The following is a 14,755-nucleotide window of genomic DNA, read 5'->3' as shown; positions in this document are numbered from 1 at the left end:
GACATATCTGGCATAACTACTGTGAGGGAGGCACATATCTGGACATAACTACTGTGAGGGTGCACATATATAGACATAAATACTGTGAGGGGCACATATGTGGGCATACCTACTGTGAGGTGGAACATATCTGGCATAACTACTGTGAGGGGGCACATATCTGGCATAACTATTGTGAGGGGGGACATATCTGGCCATAACCCCTGTAAGGGGGGCACATATCTGGCATAACCACTGTGAGGGGCACATATCTGGCATAACTACTGTGAGGGGCACATATCTGGCATAACCACTGTGAGGGCCACATATCTGGCATAACTACTGTGAGGGGACACATATCTGGCATAACTACTGTGAGGAGGCACATATATAGACATAAATACTGTGAGGGGCACATATGTGGGCATACCTACTGTGAGGTGGCACATATCTGGCATAACTACTGTGAGGGGGCACATATCTGGCATAACTATTGTGAGGGGTCACATATCTGGCATAACTACTGTGAGGGGGGCACATATCTGGCATAACCACTGTGAGGGGCACATATCTGGCATAACTACTGTGAGGGGCACATATCTGGCATAACTACTGTGAGGGGGCACATATCTGGCATAACTATTGTGAGGGGGGACATATCTGGCCATAACCCCTGTAAGGGGGGCACATATCTGGCATAACCACTGTGAGGGGCACATATCTGGCATAACTACTGTGAGGGGCACATATCTGGCATAACCACTGTGAGGGCCACATATCTGGCATAACTACTGTGAGGGGACACATATCTGGCATAACTACTCCGAGGGAGGCACATATCTGGGCATAACTATTGTGAGGAGGCACATATCTGGGCATAACTACAGTGAGGGAGGCACATATCTGGACATAACTACTGTGAGGGGGCACATATATAGACATAACTACTGTGAGGGGCACATATGTGGGCATACCTACTGTGAGGTGGCACATATCTGGCATAACTACTGTGAGGGGGCACATATCTGGCATAACTATTGTGAGGGGTCACATATCTGGCATAACTACTGTGAGGGGGGCACATATCTGGCATAACCACTGTGAGGGGCACATATCTGGCATAACTACTGTGAGGGGCACATATCTGGCATAACTACTGTGAGGGGGCACATATCTGGCATAACCACTGTGAGGGGCACATATCTGGCATAACTACTGTGAGGGGGCACATATCTGGACATAACTACTGTGAGGGGGCACATATCTGGCATAACTACTGTGAGGGGCACATATTTGGCATAACTACTGTGAGGGGGCACATATCTGGCATAACTACTGCGAGGGGGCACATATCTGGCATAAATACTGTGAGGGAGGCACTAAAGTAGGTTGACCAAGATTCAGTTTCTGGGCAGGCCCACGGACTCTCAGATAACCAATATGGGGTGTTGGCAAGGATGGGGGTTGAGAGCTTTCAAGTAATAAAGGATCCATGCTTTAGGGTATATGGGGGAAGCTGGGGGGAAGCTGGAGGAGGAGGCTGGGAGGAAGAGAGGACTGTAGAGGAGAGGCAAGGATTAAAGGCCCATGTGTGGTAACTATAAACTTTAAGGAATTTTAATGTTGAGTTAAAGGGGTTCTGCATTTTTCTTAAACTGATGATCTATCCTCCCAAAACCCGGACCCCCGCCAATCAGCTGTTTGAGAAGTCAGCGGCGCTGGCCATAGCGCCCCGGCCTTCTCGCTGTTTACCGCAGGCCCAGTGACGTCACGACTAGTATCAATGGCCTGGAAGGGGCTAAGCTCACGAGCCCGCATGGTGTACACATCATCCTTCCTGGAGGTGATCTCTAGAAAGGCCTGCTGCAGGTGTCTGCTCTAGCTGGTGAGGAGTGCCTGCTTCAGCCATTAGGGGGCAGGCACTTAGGAGAGTGTCCCCTGCAAGAAAGTGGCATGCCATGAGCTGCACATTTCCTAGCCGGGAGTGCTCCAAAGACAGGTTACGAACCTTGTCCAGAGTGCGGGGATATAGACATAGAAGGACATATTCCGCATCCAGAATGAGAAGAAAGCATTTCCAGCCCAGAGAATGTCCTTGATTGGAATATAGACAGTGGTCACCACGACTGCTGTGGAAAGTAGGTGGACGTGGGTGAAAATGGCAACTCCAATGATGGCTGCAGTGATCTAAGTGGTCCTGCAACAAGGTGACTGTGTCCGCTTAAGAAGAGGCAGTGGAAAAAGGGCTAGAAGATGAGCCAATGATTTGGTCAATGCATCAGTCACCTGGAAACACAGGAAGGGTAGGTGGAGTAATACCCCAGGTTAGTGTGAAGGCTGTAATGTAAATGGAGATCCTTAGCTGGACACCTGTTGACCGGAAAGCCACCCGTAGCAGGGATGTCCTCTCCAGTATAAGAGCTGTACAGTATGGATTGTAAGACGTTAAAGGTAACAATATTCACAGAGACAGTTGTGAACTTGACCACATCAGGGGTGAAGTCTGCAGTTACATAACGCCACGTACTGTTTTCTGTAACGTCCAGCACTGAGCGTGCACTCTTGGCGTAGCAGAGCTGAAATACTGAACAGCGCCCAAGGATCTATCAGCAGTCTGAGCCTCGTACATTATTTCCAAACTCAAAACTCTATTTTTAATCTCTGACTTCATGACCTCGCTCCCAAGAAAGAGAAATATTCCAGGTTATTAGACCATACACAACACTAGACAGAGTGAGGGTTTATACAAAAACTGTATGAGGAGGGGGTTCATGACTGAGGTGTCGGGTTTTATTATAGAAAGTAGCAGGAAAAAGGGGGGACAATGTAACAGAAATGTTGCAAGGTGTGAGTGGAGGACTTGCCCATGACAACCAATCAGATTCCAGCTCTCACTCTTCAGAAAGCCGTAACCTGATTGTTTGTGATTAGCAACTGCTCCTTTTTTCCCTTACATTATTTGTCTAATAAGACTCAAATCGGGCAACACATGGTAACGATGTTTCGGTGAACCTTTTTAAAGGGAATGTCTCCTCAAAAAATAACCTATCATAATCTTATATCAAGTTTTTTTGTTTTTGTTTTCCTTTTAATTTTTCCATGTTACTATTTGTATGAAAAATAAATTCTGAAATCTTGCAGTTTTCACACTGAGCCACATAATCAGCTGACACTTCCTGTTCTGTAGAGATCACTTCTCAGCAGTTGTTTCACTATCGTCACAAGGAGATTACAATGACCGGTAACACCTATATCTAGATAACATAATATCTATGGATGGTCACCATTCTCATCCTCCCCCTTCCTGAATAATGTCCCCTGCACAGGTCACAGGGCATGCCCACAACACTCTCCCATAGAAGTCAGTAAGTCATCTCCATACTATAGGTTGTGAAACAAATGTCTGAATGCTGTTAACAGCTGCCCCCATAATCATGTACAGAAAATAGAATAAAAAAATCTATCAGCAGAAAAATAGAAAGAGATTACAAAACATAATATTTATTGGTTTCTGGTTATGATACATTCCCTTTAAATCGTCAGATTACATTAGTGCATTGATATGGTATGAACTTCGTGTAACGCGTTTCAGCTCTCCCAAGCTCATAGCATTATAGCATAAACCCACAGTAACACGTGTTGGCCCCTTCTGAGCCATTCTTAAAGGATAACTGTCATGTTTTCATAAAAAAAATCAATTTTTGTCTATGTTAGTGCAGCACCATTATGCATAAACCAATCTTTAGTTTCTTCACATACCACTGTTTTCCTTGAGTTTTTCCCTTAGTTACGGCTGTTTAAACATTTACAATATGAGGACCTTCTCAAGATGGCTCCTCTGCCAGTTCTCTGAGGCCAAAACTGCTTTCCCTCACTTTCCATACACACTTGCTGTAGTCAGCAGCTCCCTGCCAGCCAATCAGATTGGATTACTGAGAGACACGCCTCCTCACTCTGAAGCCTAATGCAGGCATGCAGTGTGGAGGACTGCCCCTCTGTCCTCTGTTTACATTTAGTTGGGAGACAGATGAGCCCCAGCAACGGTCTTTTAAGGGAGCAGTGGAAAGGGACAGAGGACATTAATGAAAGCTGTTATTATAAGGTAATTCCAGATCTTTTGACAATCATTGACAGTCTAACTCAGGTATACATGCCGAGCTCGAATAAACTAGCAAATAATTATTTTTTTTACAGTTACCCTTTAAAAGGATAGTACTGCCAGAAGTGTTTGTCACCTTTCCACTATCAGCAGTTGGCGCCATTGACTTTGAATGGTGTGGCCGGCACATGCTCAATCACTGCTCTCTTCCAATTCCTCAGATTCATGGTCTTACAGTTTGGCCGATTTAGGGACAGATGTTTCCTGTTCTGGGGGTTGATGGACATCCCAGCAGTGGTAACATCACTGATCTATCATTTATCAGTGTCACCTATCCAGGAACATTGACAAATATACCTGAACCCCAATGGAAACCTGAAAAACCATGTTATAAGTCTAGAGAATCCATTCAGGAATGAGATCCATGATACTAGTGTGAACACAGCCCATCACGTTTCGATTCTCCTATGTTTTTCTCAAAATTCACCCAATAACAACTTGAACAGAATAAGAAGGGTGAGCATCTGGATCGGAAGAAGAAAAGACTGCCTCTGCAGAACACTATAAAGAGATGAAGGGCCCCCTGGCGTGTGACCAGGGACCAATCGGGCGGATCTCTTTAATGCGCCCCCTCCCCTCCTTAAAGTACAGATTCAGCTGAGCTAAACTTGATGGTTAACGGTGTAACAGATCTCCTAGCACCCCGACTGGGTACCTCCGTCGATGGATGCTCCTAGTGCTTCCCGAGGACTCCAAGCACTCCACTTGACACTGTAAGCACTGCCGACCCCACAAACCGCCACAGCTTGGTTGGGATCTCGCTGTCTTCTACCCACCCTGGACCTACGACAAGGCTTCCAGGTTCCAGTGGGTGGCCCTCTCTTCCTTGGGAGAGTGATGCAGGAACAGCTCTTACAAGAGCTAGGGATTATACTCTGGAGAGTATAATGATTATAGCAATCCCCAGAGTGTAGTTCTCCAATCCCCAAACATGAGCCCAGACTTCATGAAGGGTAGAACAGGACACTTTAATGGGGCAACATGTCAGCCTTTTATGCAGGTCTTTCAGCAAGGGACACTCCCATTGGGGACCTTCTGGAAGACTGAGACAGTTTCTTACATAAACCAATCACATGCAGTTACAGGCAGAAAACACACACCTGTGATACAAATAACCAACACAATGGGATAACGTAATCAATTACAGGCAGAAACTGCCCTTTGTAGAATAATGAGCCCCTACTCCATAGTTCTGGGTCCATTGTCCATAGTAAGGAGGCTAGCTGTCAGGCCTCTCCAGCGGCCCCAGTGACGGTTCAGTCCGTTACAAATGGGTTAAGTAAAAAATGTCACAAAAAGGTTAACTAACTCTTTCAGGTTGATTTATCAAGTATAGCTACAGATGGAGGAGCATCAATTGCAGCACCGGGCAGCTCTCAGGACAACGACTAATAAGTCTGTATAACAATTACATGAGAAAGTGTGTGTTGTGTGTACATGATAATGAGATACAATGTAACAACCCACTGACAATGAAAGGGATATAGTAACAAATGTATGTGAGATCCGTCTATCTATCTATCTATCTATCTATCTATCTTCTATAAATATTTCTGACATCTACCTTCCTTATGTATGTTGTGGTTTATGTTGAGCCTTTTTCTTCACAGACCCCAAAATACTAGATGTGACAGGATATACAGTTGCAAGAAAAAAGTATGTGAACCCTTTGGAATGATATGGCTTTCTGCACAAATTGGTCATAAAATGTGATCTGATCTTCATCCAAGTCACAACAATAGACAATCACAGTCTGTTTAACCTAATAACACACCAAGAATTAAATGTTACCATGTTTTTACTGAACACACCATGTAAACATTTACAGTGCAGGTGGAAAAAGTATGTGAACCCTTGGATTTAATAACTGGTTGAACCTCCTTTGGCAGAAATAACTTCCACCAAACGTTTCATGTAGTTGCAGATCAGACGTGCACAACGGTCAGGAGTAATTCTTGACCATTCCTCTTTACAGAACTGTTTCAGTTCAGCAATAGTCTTGGGATGTCTGGTGTGAATCGCTTTCTTGAGGTCCTGCCACAGCACCCCAATCGGGTTGAGGTCAGGACTCTGACTGGGCCACTCCAGAAGGCGTATTTTCTTCTGTTTAAGCCATTCTGTTGTTGATTTACTTCTATGCTTTGGGTCGTTGTCCTGTTGCAACACCCATCTTCTGTTGAGCTTCAGCTGGTGGACAGATGGCCTTAAGTTCTCCTGCAAAATGTCTTGATAAACTTGGGAATTCATTTTTCCTTCGATGATAGCAATCCGTCCAGGCCCTGACGCAGCAAAGCAGCCCCAAACCATGATGCCCCCACCACCATACTTCACAGTTGGGATGAGGTTTTGATGTTGGTGTGCTGTGCCTCTTTTTCTCCACACATAGTGTTGTGTGTTTCTTCCAAACAACTCAACTTTGGTTTCATCTGTCCACAGAGTATTTTGCCAGTACTGCTGTGGAACATCCAGGTGCTCTTGTGCAAACTGTAAACGTGCAGCAATGGTTTTTTTTGGGACAGCAGTGGCTTCCTCTGTGGTATCCTACCATGAAATCCATTCTTGTTTAGTGTTTTACGTATCGTAGATTCGCTAACAGGGATGTTAGCATATGCCAGAGACTTTTGTAAGTCTTTAGCTGACACTCTAGGATTCTTCTTCACCTCATTGTCATGGTCTTACCTTCTTACTGTTCTCCTTCGTTTGACATGTGCTGGCGGCCATCTTGGTTTCTGGGTTTCTTGTAGCCTCCCACCCTGCGGCTTCTCCTTCCCACTGGGAGGAGCTGGATGCCTAGCTCATATATATAGGAGGTCTGTGGCTTCAGTTCCTTGCTTGGTCCTCCTGTGTTCACATGCTTCTAAGACTGCTGCTGCTTCTGGTTCCTGATCCTGGCCTCGTCTGACTACCCCGTTGGTTCCTGATCCCGGCTTCGTCTGACTACCCTGCTGGTTCCTGATCCAGGCTTCGTCTGACTACCCTTCTGGTTCCTGACCTCTGTCTACGCAAGACCCTGCTTCGGTTTAGCCATCCGTTTGGACTTTTGCTTACGGCTTGATTTTCAATAAAGCCTTCTTATTTCCACTTATCTCTTGTTGTACGTCTGGTTCATGGTTCCATGACATTAGGACCAAGCCATGAATTTTGACGGTACAGGGCCATCCTCGCTACCTACGCTGGTTGCCAGACTTGATCAGCAGGATCACCTGTTGGGTCGGTTCGCTGTGGCGTTGAAAACCCTACTTGAACGCACGGCTCATTTCGCTTCCGTTGCCGATGGGTCGGTTGTCGCTCCTGGGCCCGCTCCTACTGCCGCTCCGGTTGTTGCGCCAGAGTCTACCCCGACACCTGTTGCTGCGCCTGCGGTGTCTCGGGGTTCTGCCCCCCTTCCACAGCGCTTTGGGGGAGAGCCAACTCAGTGCCGAGGTTTCCTTAACCAGGTGGGCATTTATTTCGAGTTGCTGCCACATGCCTTTCCTACTGAGAGATCAAAGGTGGGCTTCTTGATCTCGCTGCTCTCGGACAAGGCCTTGGCCTGGGCCAGCCCTTTATGGGAGAACAACAATCCGGTGGTTGCCGAGTTTTCCAGTTTTGTTGCTTCTCTTCGGAAGGTATTCGATGTGCCGGCTCGTGCTGCCTCTGCTGCGAAGCTCCTTATGTCCATCAGACAGGGTTCACGATCCGTAGCTGAATACGCCATTGAGTTTCGTACCCTGGCAGCAGAGGTGGGCTGGAATAATGAGGCTCTGGTCGCTGCTTTCTCTCATGGTCTCTCGGATGCCTTGAAGGATGAGGTTGCAGCTAAGGACCTACCAGTGGAGCTCGAGTCTCTTATTTCTTTCCTGATTTTGATTGACACCAGACTCAGGGAGAGACCTTCCTTTAAGGAGAGCCTGCGGAGGTCTTCTAACAGATTGGCGCCTACGTTTGCTGTCCCACCCGTGCCTCCCTCTCCTCCCACGCCTCCTGGGGATGACTCGTCTGGGGGTGAACCCATGCAGCTGGGGTTTGCTCGCCTGTCCGAGGGGGAGAGGGTATTCCGGAGACGCGAGGGCCGATGCATGTACTGTGGTCTCGGTGGGCATTTTCGGTTGGCATGTCCGAACCGTCCGGGAAACGCTCGCACCTGAGATCCTGTCGGGGGCAGATCTTGGGTGGAGTCTCCTCGTCCCCGGTTTCCCGTGTTGACAAACCACTGATCACTGTTGTCCTCTCCTGGGTCGGGGGCTCGGTGACGACCCAGGCGTTGGTGGACTCTGGTGCTGGTGGTTTGTTCATTGATAGTGTGTTCGCTGCCGCCAATTCCATTCCTCTGCAGCCTCGAGGTTCCCCACTGGCTCTTGAGGCGATAGACGGCAGACCCCTTCTGCTGCCACACGTGACTCATGAGACCCTTCCAGTGGGGATAGCCATTGGTGCCGTTCACAGAGAGTCGGTCTGTCTCCAGGTGATTTCGTCTGCACACTACTCGGTGGTCTTGGGGTACCCCTGGCTCCAGAAGCATAATCCGACTTTTGATTGGAGATCGGCCGAGATCCTCTCGTGGTCACCGCAGTGTGGGGCTAGTTGCATCCATGGGCCTGTCAAGTTGCTGTGTACTTCCTCGGACTCTCTGTTGCCTCCTGAATACGAAGAGTACCGGTATGTATTCGATAAGGTGCGCGCGGTTGCCCTACCTCCGCACCGCCCATACGATTGTGCCATAGAGTTACAATCTGGTGCCGTTCCTCCTCGTGGCAAAGTCTATCCACTGTCGGTAGCGGAGAATGAGGCCATGGAGGAGTACGTGAGGGAGGCGCTTTCACGCGGACACATTCGCAAATCCTCGTCCCCGGCAGGGGCTGGATTTTTCTTTGTGAAAAAGAAGGGTGGTGAGTTGAGGCCTTGCATCGATTACAGGGGTCTCAATCGCATCACGATCAAGAACGCTTACCCGATACCATTGATTTCCGAGCTGTTCGATCGCCTCAAAGGGGCCACGGTCTTTACCAAACTCGACCTGAGGGCGGCATATAACCTGGTAAGGATCAAGGCGGGCGATGAGTGGAAGACCGCGTTTAACACCAGGACCGGTCATTATGAATCCTTGGTTATGCCCTTTGGGTTGTGCAATGCGCCCGCAGTCTTCCAGGAATTCATCAACGATGTTTTCCGTGACCTGTTGCAGCAGTGTGTGGTGGTCTATTTGGATGACATCTTGGTATATTCTGAATCCATGGAGGCCCACATTATGGATGTCAGACGAGTGTTGCAACGGTTACGAGAGAACAGGCTGTTCGGTAAGCTTGAGAAATGCGAATTTCACCGATCCCAGGTAACCTTCTTAGGTTACATCATTTCCGCTGAGGGGTTCTCCATGGATCCTGAGAAGGTTTCGGCTGTCTTACAGTGGCCCCAGCCCAGTGGTCTCCGTGCCCTGCAGTGCTTTTTGGGCTTCGCCAATTATTATCGGAAGTTCATCAGGGACTTTTCTATGCTAGCCAAGCCCCTCACGGATCTGACTAGGAAGGGCAGTAATTTCCAGGTCTGGCCGCTCAAGGCCATCCGAGCTTTTGAGGCTCTAAAGTCCGCCTTTGTGTCGGCTCCGATTCTGTCGCATCCCAACCCTGGGTTGCCCTTTGTCCTCGAGGTGGACGCGTCTGAGACGGGAGTAGGCGCCCTTCTGTCTCAGCGTAGAACACCAGAGGGTCCTCTGCTTCCTTGTGGGTTTTACTCCAGGAAACTGTCTTCCGCGGAGTGCAACTATCAGATTGGTGACAGGGAGTTATTGGCCATCGTGCAGGCCCTTAAAGAATGGAGGCACTTGCTCGAGGATTCGGTGGTTCCGGTTCTCATCCTGACGGACCACAAGAATCTGACCTACCTTTCTGAGGCCAAGAGATTGACACCACGTCAGGCCAGATGGGCTCTGTTCTTGTCACGTTTTAATTACGTGGTCTCCTACCTACCCGGTTCCAAGAACATCAGAGCGGATGCCTTATCACGGCAGTACTCCGAGCTGTCCGGGGAGGAGTCGATTCCGACTTCGGTCATACCTCCGAATCAGATCCTGGCCGCCATTCGCACCAGCCTGACCTCTCCCCTGGGTGAGCAGATTTTGGCGGCTCAATCTGGTGCTCCCTCTGGGAGACCCAACGGCAGGTGTTTTGTGCCTGAGGAGTTGCGCACTCGGTTGTTGCGAACCTACCATAACTCCAAGGCCGCGGGGCATCCTGGAAAGAATCAGCTGTCCTGGGCTGTTTCACGTCTGTTCTGGTGGCCTTCTCTACGTTCCGACATCGCCGCATATGTAGCGGCATGCTCCGTTTGTGCCCAGAGTAAGTCCCCTCGGCACCTTCCGTTGGGCCTTTTGCAACCCATAGCCACCGGGGAGCGCCCATGGTCACACCTGGGGATGGATTTCATTGTGGACCTCCCTGCATCCCGAGGCCATACGGTCATTCTCATGATTGTGGATCGGTTTTCCAAAATGTGCCACTGTGTTCCTCTCAAGAAGTTACCCTCTGCAAAAGAGTTGGCCACGATTTTCGCCAGGGAGGTCTTCCGGTTGCACGGTTTGCCCAAGGAGATTGTGTCGGATCGGGGGAGTCAGTTTGTGTCCAGGTTCTGGCGCGCCTTTTGCTCCCAGTTGGGGATTCATCTCTCTTTCTCCTCGGCCTACCACCCTCAGTCCAATGGGGCCGCAGAACGATCCAATCAGACCTTGGAGCAATTCCTTCGTTGCTATGTCTCCGATCACCAAGACAATTGGGTTGACCTCCTGCCTTGGGCTGAGTTTGCCAGGAACACGGCGGTGAACTCTTCCTCTGGGACGTCTCCCTTCATGGCCAATTATGGGTTCCAACCTGCCGTGTTACCGGAGGTATTCTCTCCCCAGGATATTCCGGCTGTGGAGGATCACCTTTCCGTCCTACGTGCTTCTTGGGTACAGATCCAGAGGTCCCTTGAGGTCTCTGCGCAGCGCCAGAGACTCCAGGCTGATCGCAGACGAGCGCCCGCTCCTTCCTACCAGGTCGGAGACCGTGTATGGTTGTCCACCCGCAACCTCAACCTTCGAGTGCCCACTCCCAAGCTGGCGCCTCGCTTTGTTGGTCCCTTCCGAGTGCTTCGCAGGGTAAACCCGGTAGCCTATGCCCTTGCGCTTCCTCCTGGCATGCGGATCTCCAACGTGTTTCATGTCTCCCTGTTGAAGCCATTGGTGTGTAATCGTTTCACTTCCTCGGTTCCTCGGCCCCGTCCGGTCCAAGTGGGCAATCGTGAGGAATATGAGGTGAGCAATATCCTGGACTCACGCCTGGTCCGCGGTCGGTTGCAGTTTTTGGTCCATTGGCGTGGTTATGGTCCAGAGGAGCGTTCCTGGGTTCCCTCCGCAGATGTCCATGCTCCTGCTTTGCTCCGAGCCTTCCACGCACACTTCCCTCAGAAACCGTTCCTTACTCCGCGGAGGAGGGGCCCTTGAGGGGGAGGTACTGTCATGGTCTTACCTTCTTACTGTTCTCCTTCGTTTGACATGTGCTGGCGGCCATCTTGGTTTCTGGGTTTCTTGTAGCCTTCCACCCTGCGGCTTCTCCTTCCCACTGGGAGGAGCTGGATGCCTAGCTCATATATATAGGAGGTCTGTGGCTTCAGTTCCTTGCTTGGTCCTCCTGTGTTCACATGCTTCTAAGACTGCTGCTGCTTCTGGTTCCTGATCCTGGCCTCGTCTGACTACCCCGTTGGTTCCTGATCCCGGCTTCGTCTGACTACCCTGCTGGTTCCTGATCCAGGCTTCGTCTGACTACCCTTCTGGTTCCTGACCTCTGTCTACGCAAGACCCTGCTTCGGTTTAGCCATCCGTTTGGACTTTTGCTTACGGCTTGATTTTCAATAAAGCCTTCTTATTTCCACTTATCTCTTGTTGTACGTCTGGTTCATGGTTCCATGACACTCATTGAGCAGTCTGCACTGTGCTCTCGCAGTCATCTTTACCGGACGGACACTCCTAGGGAGAGTAGCAGCAGTGCTGAACTTTCTCCATTTATAGCCAATTTGTCTTACCGTGGACTGATGAACAGCAAGGCTTTTGGAGATACTTTTATAACCCTTTCCAGCTTTATGCAATTCAACAATTAATAATCGTAGGTCTTCTGAGAGCTCTTTTGTGCGAGGCATCATTCACATCAGGCAATGCTTCTTGTGAAAAGCAAACCCAGAACTGGTGTGTGATTTTTTTTATAGGGCAGGGCAGCTGTAACCAACACCTCCAATCTCATCTCATTGATTGGACTCCAGTTGGTTGACACCTCACTCCAATTAGCTCTTAGAGATGTCATTAGTCTAGGGGTTCACATACTTTTTCCACCTGCACTGTGAATGTTTACATGGTGTGTTCAATAAAAACATGGTAACATTTAATTATTTGTGTGTTATAAGTTTAAACAGACTGTGATTGTCTATTGTTGTGACTTAGATGAAGATCAGATCACATTTTATGACCAATTTGTGCAGAAATCCAAATAATTCCAAAGGGTTCACATACTTTTTCCTGCGACTGTATAAATAGCTTTAGGACTTACTGACCAATCATAAGGGGGACTGTTGGATGTTGTCAGGCCTATAGGCCTACTGTGGGCCCTATTTTTCCAGATATATAGATTATCCAATAATGATAGATAGATTTTATTTTTATATATATATTAAACACAAAGTTGGAGCTTCTTGAAGAAAATGCCTCAATGGCTAAATATTCTGCTTTGTAAGCCATAAAAATAGTAGTAGTGACCTTCCAGTGCGGCTCGTCGCGGAGTAGGTGCCGTCCTGTTTACAGCAGAAAGGAGTCCTTACAGGAAGACGGGGCCACAGTTTAGATAAATGAATCCTTTTCCAGTTTGATATTTCCAAAATAAAAGATTCCAAGATAAAATCTGACAAGTTCTCACCATTGGTCTCTCCGGGGAGAGGAAGAGTCGAGTCAGGGAGTATCTGCGGATGACGCACGGGATGTTCCGCACACAACCACGCTCCACAACTTCAACTTGAACTTCTGCAACTTTATGACTGATTTATGGCATTATGTCAGTGGAATCACTCAGATTATCAGTATCTATTGTGCTGTGGAAGGTGCAGAGATATAGAGCCGGGGAGTTATTTTTAAATAACACAAAAATGGGAAAAAAAAGGAAATGTCATAATCCAGAAAGTCACATTTCTGAATGAAAGAAATGTTATTTTAGTGGTTCTATCACTAGATATCGTCATATTTATTATTAACACTATCATTATTATCATTACTCTTTATTACTATTATCATGTTGGTGGTGATTTTAAGAACAGGAAAAGAAGAATTATATATTATATATTAACAGACATGCATAAGAGCAATGAGATTTCAGTAGCAAATGCACCACAAAAAGTGGCCAGGAAATGTGCACCCGTTTTAGTTTTCAAAAGTATCTAGAAAAGAGACATGAATCACATACATCATAAACTTCGCCAGATTTTCGTAAAGGGGTCTCACAGACATTCATGGCATATCAGCAGGATAGGTGCTGATGCAGGTTCCACCTCACTCGACCCTATTCTGCAGGCGGCGGCGGCATCCAGCCCAGTTTACTACGCTGTGCTACTCTGTTTCAGGAACTTCCATAGAAGTGAAAAGAATGTAGCACGTTGAGCTCGGCTGTTCCTGCAAATCTGCTGCTCTCTCACAGCCTGATAAAGGCAGCGAATGGGGCAAGATGAGGCTGGATGGGGCCAGTTGATCTAAGTCTAGAGGTAGGTGCATGTCCCAGAGGTGGGAGATGCCTCTATCAGACACTTGTGACAAATCAAAGTGTGTGAGAAGAGAACACCCCTTTAATGCCTCATGCACGCGGCCGTTCTGTGCATTGGGGATGGCAATTTGCTGTCTCCAATGCACAGGCACCATCCGTGCGGCTGCCGTAGACGGATCCAGACCCATTCAAGTTGGTCTGTCTGCACCGCAAAAAAATAGAACATGTTCTATTTTTTGTGGTGCGGAGGCACGGAGCGAAATCCCACAGAAGCACTCCATAGTGTTTCCATGGGGTTCCGTGTCTCCGTTCCGCACCGCACCTTTTGGATTGCGGACCCATTCAAGTGAATAGGTCTGCATCCATAATTCGGTGCATAAATAGCCGGGGCCCGTATATTGTGGTTGCGCTGTTTGCAGACCGCAATAGGGGCACGGCCGAGCCGTATACATGAGGCCTAAGGCTAAGTCCACACTTCAGTTATTTGGTCAGTTATTTGAACCAAAGCCAGTAGAGAAGCCCCCACAGAGAAAGATCTGCACCTGTTCTGTGTTCTTGACCCCCACCTGGTTTTAGCTCACAATCACTGATGGAAATAACTGACCAAATAACTGAAATGTGAACTTAGCCTTAAAGGGGTATTCCCATCTCAGACAATGGGGGGCATATCTCTAGGATATGCTCCGATTGTCTGATAGGTGCGGGTCCCACCGCTACAACGAGAACGAAGTGGGGAGCGCTGTGGCTGGAGGACTACGGATTTCCCGGGGTCCGTCCACCACCAAACGCTGCTCCCATAGAATTGTCTCATCTGAAACAATTTTGCTAGGCTATGCCACCAATGTCAGATAGGTGTGGGTCCCACCTC

This window comes from Bufo gargarizans, chromosome 7 (assembly GCF_014858855.1).
Source record: "Bufo gargarizans isolate SCDJY-AF-19 chromosome 7, ASM1485885v1, whole genome shotgun sequence".
Taxonomy (NCBI): domain Eukaryota; kingdom Metazoa; phylum Chordata; class Amphibia; order Anura; family Bufonidae; genus Bufo; species Bufo gargarizans.
The sequence above is the reverse complement of the archived record's forward strand: the minus strand, read 5'-3'. Positions refer to the sequence as shown.